At 40.0% G+C, this 16,213-nt stretch overlaps 1 long non-coding RNA gene across 6 annotated transcripts in view; it reads right to left on the bottom strand.

Annotated features, from left to right (window-relative positions):
• The window catches only part of LOC102488903 (uncharacterized), a 111,636-nt gene that overhangs the window by 37,593 nt on the left and 57,830 nt on the right, over positions 1-16,213 (bottom strand). For 4 of the 6 annotated variants that reach the window (XR_003548832.1, XR_003548827.1, XR_003548828.1 and 1 more), the window contains one exon: positions 3,930-4,028. The exons of the other annotated variants lie outside the window; for them this stretch is intronic. This is a non-coding gene — a long non-coding RNA (uncharacterized LOC102488903). The remainder of the gene's footprint in view (positions 1-3,929; positions 4,029-16,213) is intronic. 6 annotated transcript variants of the gene reach the window in all.

The following is a 16,213-nucleotide window of genomic DNA, read 5'->3' as shown; positions in this document are numbered from 1 at the left end:
ATTGCAGTGTGGCCATCCCCCCTGGGGGGTGATTTCTCACTTTCTGTCACTTTGTCTCTCTCTGTCTTTCTGGCCGAGTGCACGCGCCCTATAGCAAAAAACTCTCCAAAAAAAAAAAAAGTTTATGTAGATACAAAAACAATTGAGGACTAGAGATAACTTTCTAAGTTTAAATAAATACAAGAAAACAAACATATGAAAAGTTGAACTACATCAAATACATGCATTTTAGTTATCGAAAGATACAAACAGGTTTCAAATAGAAGCAATCATTGAAGGAAATAATAAAAAAGAAAAAGGCTTTAAATTCTCAATAGATAATAGAGAATGAATGTGAATATACAATGCACAAGCAACTGAATGACAAACATTTGATTAAATAATCAACTTTATTAATTATTGAATACAAATGTACAATAGAACTAAAACTGCCAATACATGATACTATGCCTATGTACAAATTTAGCAAAGATGTATTAAAATGTGAATGCTCCAAACTAATGAATGTGTGGTGAAACAGGTCCTTTCATATGCTGCTAGTGGCAGGAGTAAAAATGAATGTAATCTTTCTTAATAGCAGTTTTGCAATGTGCTTAAAGAGGCTTTAAAATGTTCTACTTTTTGGCCCTGAAATTTCAGTTTTAGCAATATGTACTAAAGAAGTAATCCAAAATATGCACAAATATTTTGACATTAAGATGATCAACACTTGAACCAGCTCCATGGCACAGAAGTAATGCACTGCTCAAGAGAAGTCAGATCCCACTTGGTGACCACAGTTCAAATCCCCAGTCCAGTCAGCCTGGAACATGCCAGGCATGCAAGTGCCCAAGTCTGGAGCACTACAGGACTGGAAGAAGGGGATGGCGTGTGACCAGATCCTGTGAAGAGTGTTCATCTCTCTTTCTTTCATTTTTATGTGCACATACCCTATCATCAATTAAAAGAAAAAAAAGTTTGTGAAAGGATGTAATAAAAGTACAAGTTTATTTTTCAAAAATGATCAATGTAGCATATTTTTTAAAGAATTATTTATTTTATTTTGTTATTATTATTATTTTAACTCACCAAAGAGAGAGAAAGTGAGAAAGCAAGCCCCCATGTTCAAAACTTGAACCATGGTTAGACAACCAACAAGCCACCAGCCAGTCCCTCAATGTAGCATATTTTATGTAAGGGAAAAATTAGACATTAATATGTAACAATTGGGAGTCTGTTTAGTTAAACTTCATAAATAAAGCACTAGTTGTCTTGTTAAAATATGATTATAAGTATTTTTAAATAAGAAAAATTCCTGGAACCAGCAGTTAGCATAATGGCTATGTTGCTGGACTCCCACGTAGTCGACCACGGTTCGAGTCTTGGACCTGGTGGCTTAAACTCATGCCGGGTGCATGTGCATGCGTGCCCAAGATCCCGAGAGGAGAATGGAGGAGAAAGGATTGCGGCGTGGCCATTCCCCCTGGGGGTTGATTTCTCACTTTCTGTCTCTCTGTCTCTGTCTGTCTGTCTGGCGAGCACACATGCCCTATAGCAAAAAAAAAAAAAAAAAAAAACCTCTCCAAATAAAGAAGAAAAAAAAAAAAGAAAGAAAAATTCCTATTTTACAATATTAAGTGTAAAGAGTAGGGCATAACTATTTTGTTAAGAATTATTTTATTTAACTTTAATTAATTATTTACTTTAATTTGACCAGAGAGGGACAGAGAGAGCGAGAAAGTGAGATAGCAAGCCACCAGGTCCACATGGGAGTCCAGTGCTCTTAACTAGTATGCCATCTGCCAGCCCCTGGGCATAACTATTATTTAAATGTATGGGAAAAAAGGACTGGAAGAAAGTATTTCTAAAGATTCATAGGGTTTGTAACTACAAGGTGGAGTTTCATTTTATTATTGTTCATTTATTTTTTATGCACTTTACAAACTTTCTACTCTAGAAACTTTCTACATTTTCTAATTAGAAAAACAGATAATTTTTTCAAAAAGAATAAAGAAAAGTGGAAACCCAAAGAACAAGGTAAAAAAATTTCCCTTCTTCTCAGAGAGAAAAAATTCTTCAGAAGATCCTGCAAAGCTTCCAGGTAGTCCTTCTTGGCCTGATGTTTACAGAGAGGAGTTGGTTTATTGCAATATTAATGTGGTAAATTGAGAAATGCCCTAGTTCCTGCCATATGACTTTATAGGGTGCTGAGTTCTCTGCAATAACATGCATACTAATCATTTTAGCAATCCCTGCAATTAGGGGGTTGCCAAACTGGAATAGTTACTTTTTTTGAAACAGGTACACACACATATGCACGCACACATAATACTACAAGTGCAGAATCGACTACCCCTTACTGAAGAAACAATGTCATCAGCTCTCCTTTAGATGGAAAGATACTCTTCAAAAACCTAAATATAAACAGATTTCGTATATTTATTTTTTCCTTTTAAAGTACAGATCACCAATTTCCACCATAGGTTAGTTCAAAGTCAGGTATGATGCTATCTCTCAGTGACTAGCGCAGTGCTTTGAACCTCAGGAGGACAAATAAATTGGTCACTCCTAGGACATAGAGACCCACTCAAGGCTGGATAAACAAAGGAGGAAGTTGTCAAGTTGCACCGTGAGAACGAATTTTCCCAAGCAGCACTTAATTGTACAATTATCAAAACATTTATGGAGAATGCTAACCTTACACCCACTGCTGGGTCTCTGTTAAGCTGATTTCCTTTAACTAGATTGTTCCTATCCAGAGTGTGTATGTGTGTGTGTGCGCACACACGTGTATGTGTGTGAGAGCATTGCAGTCACTACTGTGTGTGCTCAAGGTGAGTTTCCTGTCGTGCTTTACCAGGCCAAATATTTTCTCTGCTTGACAAGTGGTATGGTATCTTAGAGAGCATCCAATCCAATTTTTGTCTTAAATACAAGACAAACATGTTTTCCAAAGTTTTACATGTACCTAGTGGTAGTGGTTTTATTGAAACCCACTTGTGCTCCACTGTTCCATTGCCTTAGCACTGTCGTATGTCCTTGGTTGTTATTCCCAAAGAGAAAACTAAGATATGAATATTTAGACTGTGTCTTTGGATACAAAGAAAAATTGAAAATCAAGACAACAGAAAAATTCTGGAGGGGGAAAAATCACCTTTTGTGATGCAAAGAAGTCACACTGTTTTGTAATCTCAAAGTTGACTCAGATTTGGTCCCTGCACCAAGGATTGCTGTTTATCCAAATGAGGATGCCACATACAGGGCAGGAAAAAAAATAAGCCACAAACCATGACCAGGCAGAAATGAATACTGAGGACAAACAAATTATTTGAGAGAAAGGATGGGAGGGAGTGCAAGAAATAAAGCAGGCAGGTATAAAACAATCTTTCAGCTAGATGCATTATTTGGAAATAAGGTCATGAATCTTTGAAAAAATGTGAGAGGGAAGTAAGTGAACATCTGTCAGCCATTACAACCCAACATACACACACACACACACACACACACACACACTCCCACACACACCAGGTACCTCCGAGACTCTACATTAGAGCATGCTGATACACAAACACACGCTTTGGTCTCTTCCCTTTGAACATGCAATTTCTTCTCCTCACTGTTCTGACCTGGACAACTTGTCTTTAAACACTTAATTCAAGCAATACAGCTCCAAGATGCTTTCTCTGAGCTCCCGTATTCCTCTGCTCTCACCCAGACTGCATCACACATTCCTCCTTTGTGTTCCCATGACAACTTGGACACACTCTACCAAGGTGCCTTTCATACTGCAGGCAGTGTCAGTTCATTGACTGGTCTCGCAAGCTGTTGGAGAGGCAGACTCTTTCTTTCTCTCACTCTCTCTTTTGCTCTGTATTTTTTTTTTTTTTTTAGTCTGAAACCAGCCACTCTTCATTTACTGACTAGATTATGAAAGTAATAATGGTGGATACCTTAATTCATCCTTCTATTAAGTCTGTTGATCTGGTCTTCCCTGTTGCCAGCATCTCTATCTTCTATGAAGTGGGTGGTCTTTTTCTTCATTCCATCTCCTGGAGAAGACAATTTGAAGGGCCACAGGAAGTTATTTGCTTCTTTGAAGCACTTTCCAACAGTATAGATTTCATGAATTAGATCCTCCATGCAAATGATGCCAAATTTACCAAGAGACTGAGCAATTAAAGAGTTATCTGTCAGGGCCAGCAGGTGGTGCGGTGGTTAAGGGTGCTAGACTCCCACATGGCTGACTGCAGTTCGAGCCTGGACCTGGTGATTTGCTTTCTCACTTTCTCTCTATCTCTCTCACTCTGTACCTCTCTGGTCAAATTTTTTTTAAAAAGTTAAATAAAATAATTCTTAAAAAATATGTATAGGGAACCAGCAGTTAGCGTAATGGCTATGTCGCTGGACTCCCACGTAGTCGACCGCGGCTCGCGTCCCGGACCCGGTGGCTTAGAACTCACGCCGGGCGCGTGTGCGTGCGTGCCCAAGATCCCGAGAGGAGAATGGAGGAGAAGGGATTGCGGCGTGACCATCCCCCCTGGGGGGTGATTTCTCACTTTCTGTCTCTCTGTCTCTCTCTGTCTGGCGAGGGCACGCGCCCTATAGTGAAAAAAAAAAATATGTATATGCCCAGGCTTTCTCATAAAAAGAGTTATCAGTCAAAGCAATTCACTTCTAATTGATTTTGCCGTAACTATGCTTAGAGGTTAGTTCATTTACTGACTTCAGATTCAAGTACCCCCATACAATATATGGTTCCACAATTCTCAGCATGTTAATCGAGGCCTTGTTGACCTTAACAAAGGTGTCATTGAAGATCTGGCGAAGGTGAAGAAGCTGCAACACTTTCGAACTTTTGGGTTCATTCCATTGATACCTCCAGTCCTGAAGACAAATGCCAATTTGGTTCTGCAGGTACATAGAAAGTGCCAGCTTTTCTTGCCCTCCTAGCCATGTGAATCTCAGTTTTATATATCTGACTAAGTTCCTTACGATAGTGCTTAGCTTTTTCATAGATAAGCTTCCTTCTTGCCTTTTGAAGCAACTTTTGAGCAAACTTTTCTCAGGTGCTTAGTCTTCAGTTCCACAAAATTCCTTTGCTTTTTCTTAAGGGTTTCTGGAACCTTTTTCTTGGTGGCTTCCCCAGCAGCAGGAACCTTTTTCTTGGCTTCTGTCACAACAGGAACCTTCTTTTTCTTCTCTTGAATGCCCTCCATGGTTCCAGCTGGAAAGGAGCCCTTTTTCCTCTCTCTAATCCAGTACAGAATACTGGGCCTGTCACATATTATTGAGTAAATGAATCCATTCATTCAACACGTGATCAGTGAGCACCTACCCTGTGTTAGGACTGCTCAGGGTTCTGGGGATATAGTAGCAGGCAAAGTATAAACGGTCTGTGCCTTCTTGGGTATTGTACTCTACTAAGGGACCTTGACACTCTAAGTTTCTCTGAAGAAATTATATTTGGGACCAGCAGTTAGTGTAATACCTATGTCACTGGACTCCCATGTAGTAGACCGTGGTTCGCATCCCAGACCCAGTGGCTTAAAACTCACGCCGGGCGCGTGTGCGTGTGTGCCCAAGATCCCGAGAGAAGAACGGAGGAGAAGGGATTACGGCATGGCCATCCCCCCTGGGGAGTGATTTCTCGCTTTCTGTCTCTCTGTCTCTGTCTGTCTGGCGAGCGCACATGCCTTATAGCAAAAACCTCTCCAAAAAAAAAAAAAAAAAGAAAAAGAAAGAAATTATATTTAACCTGATGGATGAATATCAGATCAGTCTGACATCTATATATAAATTCTTATTTCTCAGCATTGTCCTACTTCCATTTACAATAGACTTAGAGAGAAAACCTTACTATGATGAGGGGGGCTGTTTTGTTTTGTTTTGGATAAGCTAAATTTTATAGGGATTGCTATATACAGATTGCTAAATACAGATAAAGTGGCCTGAGGCTGGCCATTACTCTTCCACAGCAACACCAAAAAGACTGGCATTGTATTCACATTCATATGAAATAAAGATAGCCACTGCCAAACCTCATTCAACTGAGTTCTGCTAATTTTGAATTCAGGAATTACACACTTAGAAATTTGGCTGACCTGCATTTTAACATTGCATATAGAGAACTCAATTTCCAGAGAAAATCAATAACAATGAACCCCTACGTAGCTCTGCGGAGTTTATGAGTCTTTCATATACATTATCTCACTTGATAATGACACTGGAACCACTTCCACATTTGGGATCGTTACCTGTGGGTTTTAGCCATTTTCAGTAGGCAGTACTACAGAAACCAAAGTTTGATGACTCATTGTCCTAACTAAACTGAGTGACTTGGCACTGGCCTCAGGTGATGAGCCAGGTATAGACATTATCCTCACACCATTTGTAAATATCCCAAGGATTCCAATTTGAAATAGTTTGTTTGTCTTGATTTTTTTTTTTTTAATTGACAGCACATGTACTCATCCGAGAGACAGAATGAAGGCATCCTCTCAACGGGGCATGGTCACAATGCAATCCGTTTTTTTCCCACTTCTCCATCTTGTCAGGATTTGGGCACACAGCACTCATGCCTGGAGAGTTATCAAACTGCCTGTGCTGGTATTCGAACTGTGGTCAACCAGCTCCCTTAACCACTGAGCTGCGGGGCCAGCCCTGCTTGTTTCTTTTTTCTTCTCTTCCTTTCTCTTTCTTTTTTAAATAATTATTTTATTGAACTTTATTTATTTACTTGATTTTTAATTTGACCAGAGAAAGACAGAGAGAGAGAGATAGTAAGTAAGAGAGAGAGCGAAAGTGAAAAACCAAACTGCCAGGTCTGGGACTCAAACCAGGGCCTTGTGGAAGTCCAGTGCCCTTAACCATCACACCACCTGCCAGCCCTCTTTCTTTCTTACCTTCTTTTTTAAAGGTTTTTTTTTTTTTTTTTGGTCATAGGGTGCATGCACTCTCTCTCTATGGAGAGAGACAAAGAAAGACAGTGAAAGGAAGAGTGAGAAATCATCCCTCAGGGGGCATGGCCACTTTGCAATCCCCTCTCCATTCTCCTCCTGAGAAGAGTCCAGTGAGAAAAAAATGTCAGCTTTAAACACCTGCCAGCCCCAGAGCTGTACAGCCATATCCCAAAGTAAGAGAACTTTCCTACAGGACCACACTAAGCCATACTAGAGCCCAAAGCCACATGAAAAACCTGTGTCCCTACATATATATTAAACAAATTCTCTCATACTGTGAATCAAATAAAAAAAAGTTAATAAAGACTCTACAATCAAAAAAAAAAATAAAAAGAATACATATGAAGTCCTGGGTTGCCTAACCTGTTCCCATGCTGTTGTAAAGCCTCATAAACCCATCCATGAAAGGATACAGCATCTGGTGAACCTCAGGTTGGTTAGACACTTTTTCCACTGCACATATCTCACGGTTATAAAACAAACAAACAAAAAGCCTCTCTCTTTCAATATGTATTTTTGAAGTTTATTTTTTTTAATATTTTTTAGAATTACTTTTTATTTAACTTTATTTATTTATTTATTTATTTATTTATTTATTTTTAATTTGATCAGAGAGGGACAGAGTGTGAGAGAAAAAGAGAGCGAGCGAAAGTGAGAAACCAAGCCGCCAGGTCCGGGATTCAAACTCTGGTCAGCCATGTGGGATTCCAGTGCCCTTAACCACCGTGCCACCTGCCAGCCCCAAAATTTGTTTGTCTGTCTGTTTTTTAGGAAGACATAGGCAAATAGTCACATTTCTGTACATTAGATCTTATTCGTCCTATGTAACTAAGAATTTGAACCCCTTAACCAGTGTCTCCCCATTTTCTCCTCCCCACACCCACTAGCACCAAACACTATGTTACTCACTGCTTTATGAGTTTGACTATTTTAAATTCTACTTTTCTCCTGACTTTTACATACACAGTTCCTTCTTCTCCTGCAGCTTCACATAACCAATCTTTACCATTTCTACCCAACTTAGTCAGCCCCTACCTTCCCAAGCTCCCTAGGTGGGGTAGTCCCAGGAAGACTCTGGAGCCTCCCTTTGGACTCGGTTGCCATAGTGTCCTGTACCTGTCTCCAGTGACAGCAGTACCTACGGCCGTTGGCTATTTGCCTATGTTAGCAATATTGTATTATACATCTAAAATTTAATAAGAGGGTAGATCTTACATGTTCACCCCACACATAAAGAAGGGAGTAACTATGTGAGATGATAGGAAGTTCATTGGTTTGGATGTAGAGTTGTTTTTTTTTTTTAACAATGTATATCTGTATCAAAACAAGTCAGGGGATGGGACCAGCAGTTAGCATAATTGCTATGTCGCTGGACTCCCACGTAGTTGACCACGGTTTGCGTCCTGGACCCGGCGGCTTAAACTCACGCCAGGCGCGTGTGCGTGCGTGCCTAAGATCCCAAGAGGAGAATGGAGGAGAAGGGCCTGCGACGTGGCCATTCCCCCTGGGGGGTGATTTCTCACTTTCTATCTCTCTGTCTCTCTCTGTCTTTCTGGCGAGCGCACGCGCCCTATAGCAAAAACTTCTCCCCCCCCCCCAAAAAAAAAGTAAAAAAAAACAAGTCAGTGGACAGCAGGTGGCATGGAGGTTAAGGTGACTGGATCACACATGGCCAACTTCATTGTTTGAGTCCTGGAGCCCAGGATGGGAGAAGTGAAGGAAAAAGGACCATGGCATGACTAGCCCCATTAGAGGGATGCTTTCTCTCTCTAGCTCTTGTGCACGCCCTCTGGCACAAAGCGAGAGAGGAGAGGTAATGCCCAGTGAGAAACAGTACTTGCCATGTGAATCTGGCTTTCTCTTGTGAACATCTGGAACATGGCTGGTCGTGCAGACAGCAGTCTGAGTTGTACTGTCTCATGGTCCCAGGACAACTAGCTGCCACAGCAGGTGGGTGTGTCCTGCCCAATGGTGAGAGCCAGCCCAGAGGGCATGTGGATAGGGTCTGCAATGTTTGGCACTGTCCAGTCCAGCTTTCCTTCTACCCACCAAATGTGGCTGTCTGGAAATGAAAAATAAAAAGTAGGAAAAAAAACCCTTGGTCTAATGCTAGGAGAGTCAGCATCATAGAACCTTGTCATGGACAAAAACAACTGCCCTTAGTCAGCTAATCACAGTAAGCCTACCATGCAAAAATGTTAAAATAATAATCTTTTTATATATTTCTTTTTTTATTAATTTTTTAAACTTTATTTATCCATTTATTTATTTTAATTTGACCAGATAGTGATAGTGTGAGAGAGAGAGAGTGAGAATGAGCATGAGAAAGCAAGCCGCCAGGTCTGGGACTCAAATCATGGTTAGCCATGTGGGAGTCCAGTGCCCTTAACCACCATGCCACCTGCTAGTCCCAAAATAATAATTATTAAAAGAGAAAATTCTTGTCACATAGATTAAGAAATTTTGAAGTATACAAAGTGTTATACACCACGATTATAACTGGGTAAAAATGTGTATGTGTCTGGTTAAAAGCTAAAAGGTACGTCAAACTAAAAATAATCCCATTACACTACTAATAGGTACAGGGTTACTTTTTGTGGTGATGAAAATATTCCAAAATTAGATTGTAGTGATTACTCCGCAATACTGTGAATAGACTTTAAAACAAACAAAAAACACTGAACTGTACATTCTAAGTGGGTGAATTTTATGGTAATGAATTATATTTCAGTAACATTTTGTTTTTGTAATTTTGCTGCCAGGTGTGTGTATACTGACCAGAGAGACAGAGTGAGGGAAAATGAAAAGGCACCCCTCAGATGGGATGGCCATGCTACAGTCCCCTCTTTCCTCAGAATCTGGGCACAGAGACATGGCATGTCCCTCAAGCCACAGGGTCCAGAACTCAGACCGCAGAGCTGACCATGTGGGATCCAGCTGCCTCACCCAACACACTTCCAGCTGGTCCAAAAGCTGTTTGTTTGTTTGTTTGTTTGTTTTAAACAAGTATTTGTAGACAAAAGGAAAAAAAAGGAATTTTTTCAGGGTAGTAGGAGTATGAATTTTCTCCCATTTCCTACTTGCACAACTGAATCTCAAAAAAAAAAAAAAAATAGTAGCATTCAGGCCATTATGTGCAAAGAAGAGTGGATCGTGGAAAGGTGCAGGGGCCACACTTACAGGAATAGCAAGTCCATAAGAAAGAGCAAGTCCCTTCTCTTCAGACTTCCAGTCAAACTCTAGCCTCAGAAGGAGCCACCTGGCTGGACAAGTGTGGTTTGTGAAGCCCCAGTCCCAGTGTCACAGAGCAAAGAAGGGTGGACTTTTGAAAAATGAGAAAAATCACCACAGATGTCCTTTAGAAAAAAGAAAAGAAACTATGGAGTAGTCATAGACTCCATAAATCATGAAAATCTCAGAGGTTAATTTTTTTTTTCAAAAGTCAGTAGATTTAAATTACTGACAATAGTTTTTTTTACTGCCAGAGGGTGCATGCACTCACCAGAGAGAGAGAGAGAAAGAGGGAGAGAAAGCAAGCTTCAGTAGGGTGTGTTCGTGTTGTAATTCTTTTTCCTCCATTTCTTCAATCTGTCAGAATTTGGGGGACACACATGCATGTGTGCCCAGCATGTTTTTCAAGTCTCCAGGATTAAAATTCAGACCATAGTCAACCACATGGGATCCAGTTCCCAGTGCACAGTGCTTAACCACTACACTATTGGCTAGTCCATAATTAACTATAATTTTAAAATAACTAATTTCTTAGTGTTTAAAAAAGTAATTCAAAGCTATTCAAAAAATTAAAAGATGGAAAAGAACATTTTATGGTTGATAATTGGATGTCCCTTGGAAATTCACATGTCAGAACTGGACTATATTGATTGTATTATATATATATTAGTTGGGATCAGAAGATGGCGTAATAATTACATTGTTGGACTCCCACATAGTCGAACACAGTTCAAGTCCTGCACCCAGTGGCTTAAAACTCATGCTGGGCATGTGTGCATGTGTGCCTGAAGTCCCAAGAGGAGAATGGAGAATAAGGGACTGCAGCATGGCCATCCCTGACCCCAGGGGGGTGATTTCTCCCTTTCTGTCTCTCTGTCTCTCTCCATCTCTCCAGCAAGTACACACACTCTTTTTTTCCTTTAAAAAAAAAAGATATTAGTTAAAACTTAATGTCTTCATGGTGTCCCAGGGTGAGGCCTTTGGGGCTGATAATGACATTAGGGTGGACCGATGATTGAATTATAGCAGGTGTATAAGCAGGAAGAATGAGGCCAGAAGCAGAGAGAAAACCACATGGATACTGACTATGCTCTGCTCTGCAGTAAGTTCTGCTTATCACCATTTGTAATGTCCTTAGACTTTCTAGTCACCAGAGTTGTGAGTTATTAACCTTCTATTTCTTTCTTACTTTTTTTTTTTTGGAGAGATTTTCACTTCAGGGAGCGTGCGCTTGCCAGACAGACAGAGAGAGACATAGAGACAGAAAGCGAGAAATCACCCCCCAGGGGGGATGGTCACGCTGCAATCCCTTCTCGTCCATTCTCCTCTCGGGATCTTGGGCACGCACGCACACGCGCCCGGCGTGAGTTTTAAGCCACCGGGTCCGGGATGCGAACCGCGGTCGACTACATGGGAGTCCAGCGACATAGCCATTACGCTAACTGCTGGTTCCCAACCTTCTATTTCTTTATAACTACCCAACCTCAAGTATTTCTATTACCAGTGTAATAACAGACTAAGACAGACTCAAAATCAAAATCTAGGCTTTTTTTTTTTTTTTTTTTTTTTTACTAGCCAGAGGGCATATATTCACCAGAGTGAGGAAAACACTCCCCAGTGGAGCATGATTACATTACAATCCTTCTTCCTACATTTCTCCATCCTGTTAGGGTTTTAGGCACATATGCACATTAGTCTGGCACGGTTTCGAAATGACTGGAGCTAGAATTCGAACCATCGTCAGTCATGTGGGCTCTGGTCCTCTAAGCATGGAGCTTAATCATTGTGTTACAGGGTTAACCCCAAGGTTTATGTTTTTACAAGAGACAACACCCAAAAACAAAAACACAAGAGAGGCGAAAGAACAGGTAAAGATATATTAGAATCCATATTAATGGCATATATAACGGAATCTAAATCTAAAAATCTTAAGATAAAAAGGGATATTCCACAATGCAAGAAACAAACTAACAATATTCATCATTATGAACTTCTCTTCACTAAAAACCTAGCATTAAACTATATTTTAAAAAATGGACATAATTGTTAGATAAAATGACAAATCAACAATCTTAGTGGAAAAATTTAACTTCTATCAGATGATTATACTAAGTAGTCAAAGTTAATTTAAAAGTATGGAATCCAGGCTGGCCCCATAGCACAGAGATGTTGCATTGGGAGCTGGACCCCCTCTGACTGACCACGTTTTGAATCCTCACCCTGATGACCTGAAAACCCATGTGTATGAATGTCCCAAAACCTGAGTGGTTGAAGAAAAGAAAGTAAAAGCATTGCAGCATGATCACACCCCATTAGAGGATTCTCTCTCTCTCTCTCTCTCTCTCTCTCTCTCTCTGATGAGCATATACAACCTCTGGCAAATTTTTAAAAAAGAGAGAGAGAGAAGTATAGAAATTTGAGCAAGAGCTGGCTTGATCAAATAGAGATTAATACTCTCCTCAAGTAAAGAACAATGTATCAACTGTATACTTACACAAATTTATTTTAAGGGAAGTCACACAAGAAATCTAAAAAAAAAATAAGGGGGGGAGGGAGGTCCTTATAGACCACTCTCTTAATATTGTTAGAGAAAATGTAAAATAAAGGCACAGTTTGGGTTATACTTCAAGACCAATTGTCCATAACCATGCAACCAAAACAAGTCATCCCTGATTGTCCCGAAATGCTAGCTCTAATCACAAATGAAACAAAATGTAAGCTTTACATACTTGTCAGCATAGTTCAGTGATGTTAAGCCAGCTATGAACAAATGAGCTTAAACAGCTCTGCTTGCTTCAAAAGAATGTTAATGTCTAATAGAGAAGCATGAAGAAGATCCTGAAGACTTCCTCCTTTATCCTTTACAAACCGAACCATGCTGTAGGTGAAACTTCCTACTACTTTCTGTTTGAAGAAGTCTCCCAGTTCACAAACTGTATATATACAATAAACTTAAAAATATTTTTTAATACAATCTGATTTGATTTTTGACAATTTTGGGTATCAGAAGTGAAATTAAAGTTAAAAGAAAGAGAGAGAGAGAGACTCAGAGATTGTTCCTGAGACTGGACTGGTCTGTAATCAGGCATCAGTACCTGCAGGGTGCACTGACTCACTGCTTTCTAGAAGCCCATAGGTAAGCTGCAGGGCACAACTCTCTTGGATCTGACTTTAAGGTCTCCATTCCTGTGTTTATTGAAACTTCTTGGTAAGTCACACTTCCCTGCTCAACAGGAAGGTGGAGAAACTGATATCGTGGGCCCTGTCATTAGTTCCACTGGTCAGACCCCACATGGCATCTGAAGAAACCAAAGACAAGGATGGATTCTACCTAGTCTAACAGATCAAGGTCTGTGCTTTTCTGGGAAAAATGACTGTACTCTATAGAGATACTTTGAAATTACAGTGATCACTCCGGGGAATTTCCAATTTAAAGAAAATAATCCATCCTAGGGGAGCCCTTAAAAAAAGATCCAGGATCTTTCAAAAAACAATGAACTACATTCTGTGATTGGTATATAGAGGCTTCCAAAAGACAGAATAGCTCAAAAATAACCTCTATAGTATCTTTATACTGTGCTAATAAAAATTATAGGGTAAGACTCAGACATTTGAAATTTAGGCCCCATTGCTCCCAAAGGACCCAGAGACTCCCAATAGCATCAACCAAAGGCTGAAAAAGGAAGAAGACCACGAGGAAACAAACGAGATTCTTATCTATTCTTATCTATTCAAACAGGCTTTGGAGACATTCAAACAGTCATGAGTATCTTCTCAGTCACTTATCTAAAATTGAGTCCGAGCCTCCATAAGATTGACTTCTGTTAATAGGCAAATATAACCTAAAACTCCTTTTTGTAGGAAACTTGCATCATTTCTTGAGACTTTGAGATCCAAATTTTCTGCCCTGGCTTCTCTTCACGGGACCTGAGAGCCATCTCTTTAGGATTCAAGCTTCAGGAGATGGTTCATTAGAAGGGGAAAAAGCTACTTAGAAACCAATTGGCAAATGAGAAATTTTTAGACTTTTCCACAAGTACTAGACAAAAGAGCTCCAGCCAATTGTACAAATAATCTTAACTGCCAGAAACACAATTTGGATTCAATTGTTCTTGCATAAACTAATGAGTATGGTATTATTTCATCTAGCACGTGCCTAAAAATTCAGAATAAAAGCTATAAGATATCTGTTTTCACCTGTCTTTATGGTTATATCTGTCTATATAAATAAAAAGACTTCAAAAGTTCACAAAAAAATGGAATTAAAGTATAATCCTATTTTGGTGTCCAGAAAATTGAAATCTGTACATTTTTTTATTAAAAAAAATTTTTTTTTAGGATTTTGCCACAGGGTGTGTGTCCACACTCACCACAGAGAAACAGAAAAACAGAGAAAAAAGTGAGAATTTACCACTACCACCACCCCCCCACCCTCCCAGGAAGGATGGCCATGCAGCAAACCCTTCTCTTCCATTCTCCACTTGGGATTTTGGACATGCACACACAGGTACCTGGTGTGATCCTTAAGTCACCAGATATGGCACTTGAACCATGCGGGAATCCAGCACCTAATCACTACATTATCTGCTGGCCCCTCCATGCTTTTTTTTCTTTGTTTGTTTTATAACTTTATTTGAAAATCAGCAGTTAGTTCTCATTCACATTGACTGTAGATTTTTGAAAGTGGTAAGAGGTACATAGGTCACCAGAGTGTAGAGCTTGTTGGGTGAATCTTTATCCTCGTTTCGTTTTCTGGACAACCGCACATGGATTCGATATGGGACATTCCTTATTCCTTTGGTCCAGATAGCTTTGTTGAGCCTGGTATCAATGCCCACATTTGGAGTCCCCATCTCTTTCCTGGCAAATTTCTAGATTTCTTAGCGTGCCCAAGGGGCATGTTTCTTGAAGTCCACACCATAGATGCACTTGTGAATGTAGATGATGTATTCCTGGGTCACCACCTCGCTGATGGCAGAACGGCCCTTCTTGCCACCCTTCTTTGCAGGAGCCATTCTGCCAGGCCTAAGCTGGAAAGCCCTTCATGCAATTTTTAAAAAATAATAAGCATTTCCACAAACTTTTCAAGTCCCCTCATAACATTAATAAGTCTTTTTTTAATTAAGTATTCCTAAAACTCCCAGAAAAAAAGGAACTAACCAAATGTTTTTCAAGTTCCTGAAAGTTAGGTAATTCTTAGTAATTAATAACATTGTTGGCTTAGAAAAAATGCTTATTTTGAGGATTTTTTAAATTAAATATAATATAGACAACTTTTTCTACCTAGGTTTACTAATAAACTCAACTATGCTACAAATCTCAACGGCATGAAAAATAACTTAAGATGATGGCTAGCCATTTAAACTCTCACAAAACATTCATGAGTAATTCAAAAATTACAGTTAAATAAGTAAATTAAATGAATGTAAGGGGACCGGCGGTGGCATGGTGGTGAAAAGTGCTGGACTCACAAATGGCTGACCACGGTTCGAGTCTAGGACTTGGTGGCTTGCTTTCTCGCTTTCTATCTCTCTCTCTCTGTGTCTTGCTATGGTCAAATTAAAAATAACAATAATGGTAAATAAAATAAATGAAATAATTCTTTTAAAAATGAATGTAAGTAAAAGAAACTTATAAATAAACTTTCAAAAAATACTTTCAGAAATCTCTTTGACCACCGGGCCTGCACGTGGCCACCGGGCCTGCGCCTGCACATGGCCACCGGGCCTGCGCGTGGCCGCCGGGCCTGTGCGTGGTCCCCGGGCCTGTGCGTGGTCCCCGGGCCTGCGCATGGCCGCCGGGCCTGCGCCTGCACGTGGCCGCCGGCAAACTGAAGCCGAAAACAAGGATTAAGAACTTACAACTATAAGCAACAGAAAGAAACTTCAGCTGTCTTAAACCAATTGAGAAATATATTGTATAGGAGGATTTTCTCTACCTATGGACAGTGAGAAGATGATGGTTACCAGCCCTGCATTACCTCAGGGAAAAACAAGAACTACTCTACCATTCTTAAGGAAGCCAGATACCCGAGGATAACTCAC

This window comes from Tupaia chinensis, unplaced genomic scaffold (assembly GCF_000334495.1).
Source record: "Tupaia chinensis unplaced genomic scaffold, TupChi_1.0 Scaffold000140_1, whole genome shotgun sequence".
NCBI classification, from domain to species: domain Eukaryota; kingdom Metazoa; phylum Chordata; class Mammalia; order Scandentia; family Tupaiidae; genus Tupaia; species Tupaia belangeri.
This window is presented reverse-complemented; position numbering and strand designations above follow the sequence as displayed.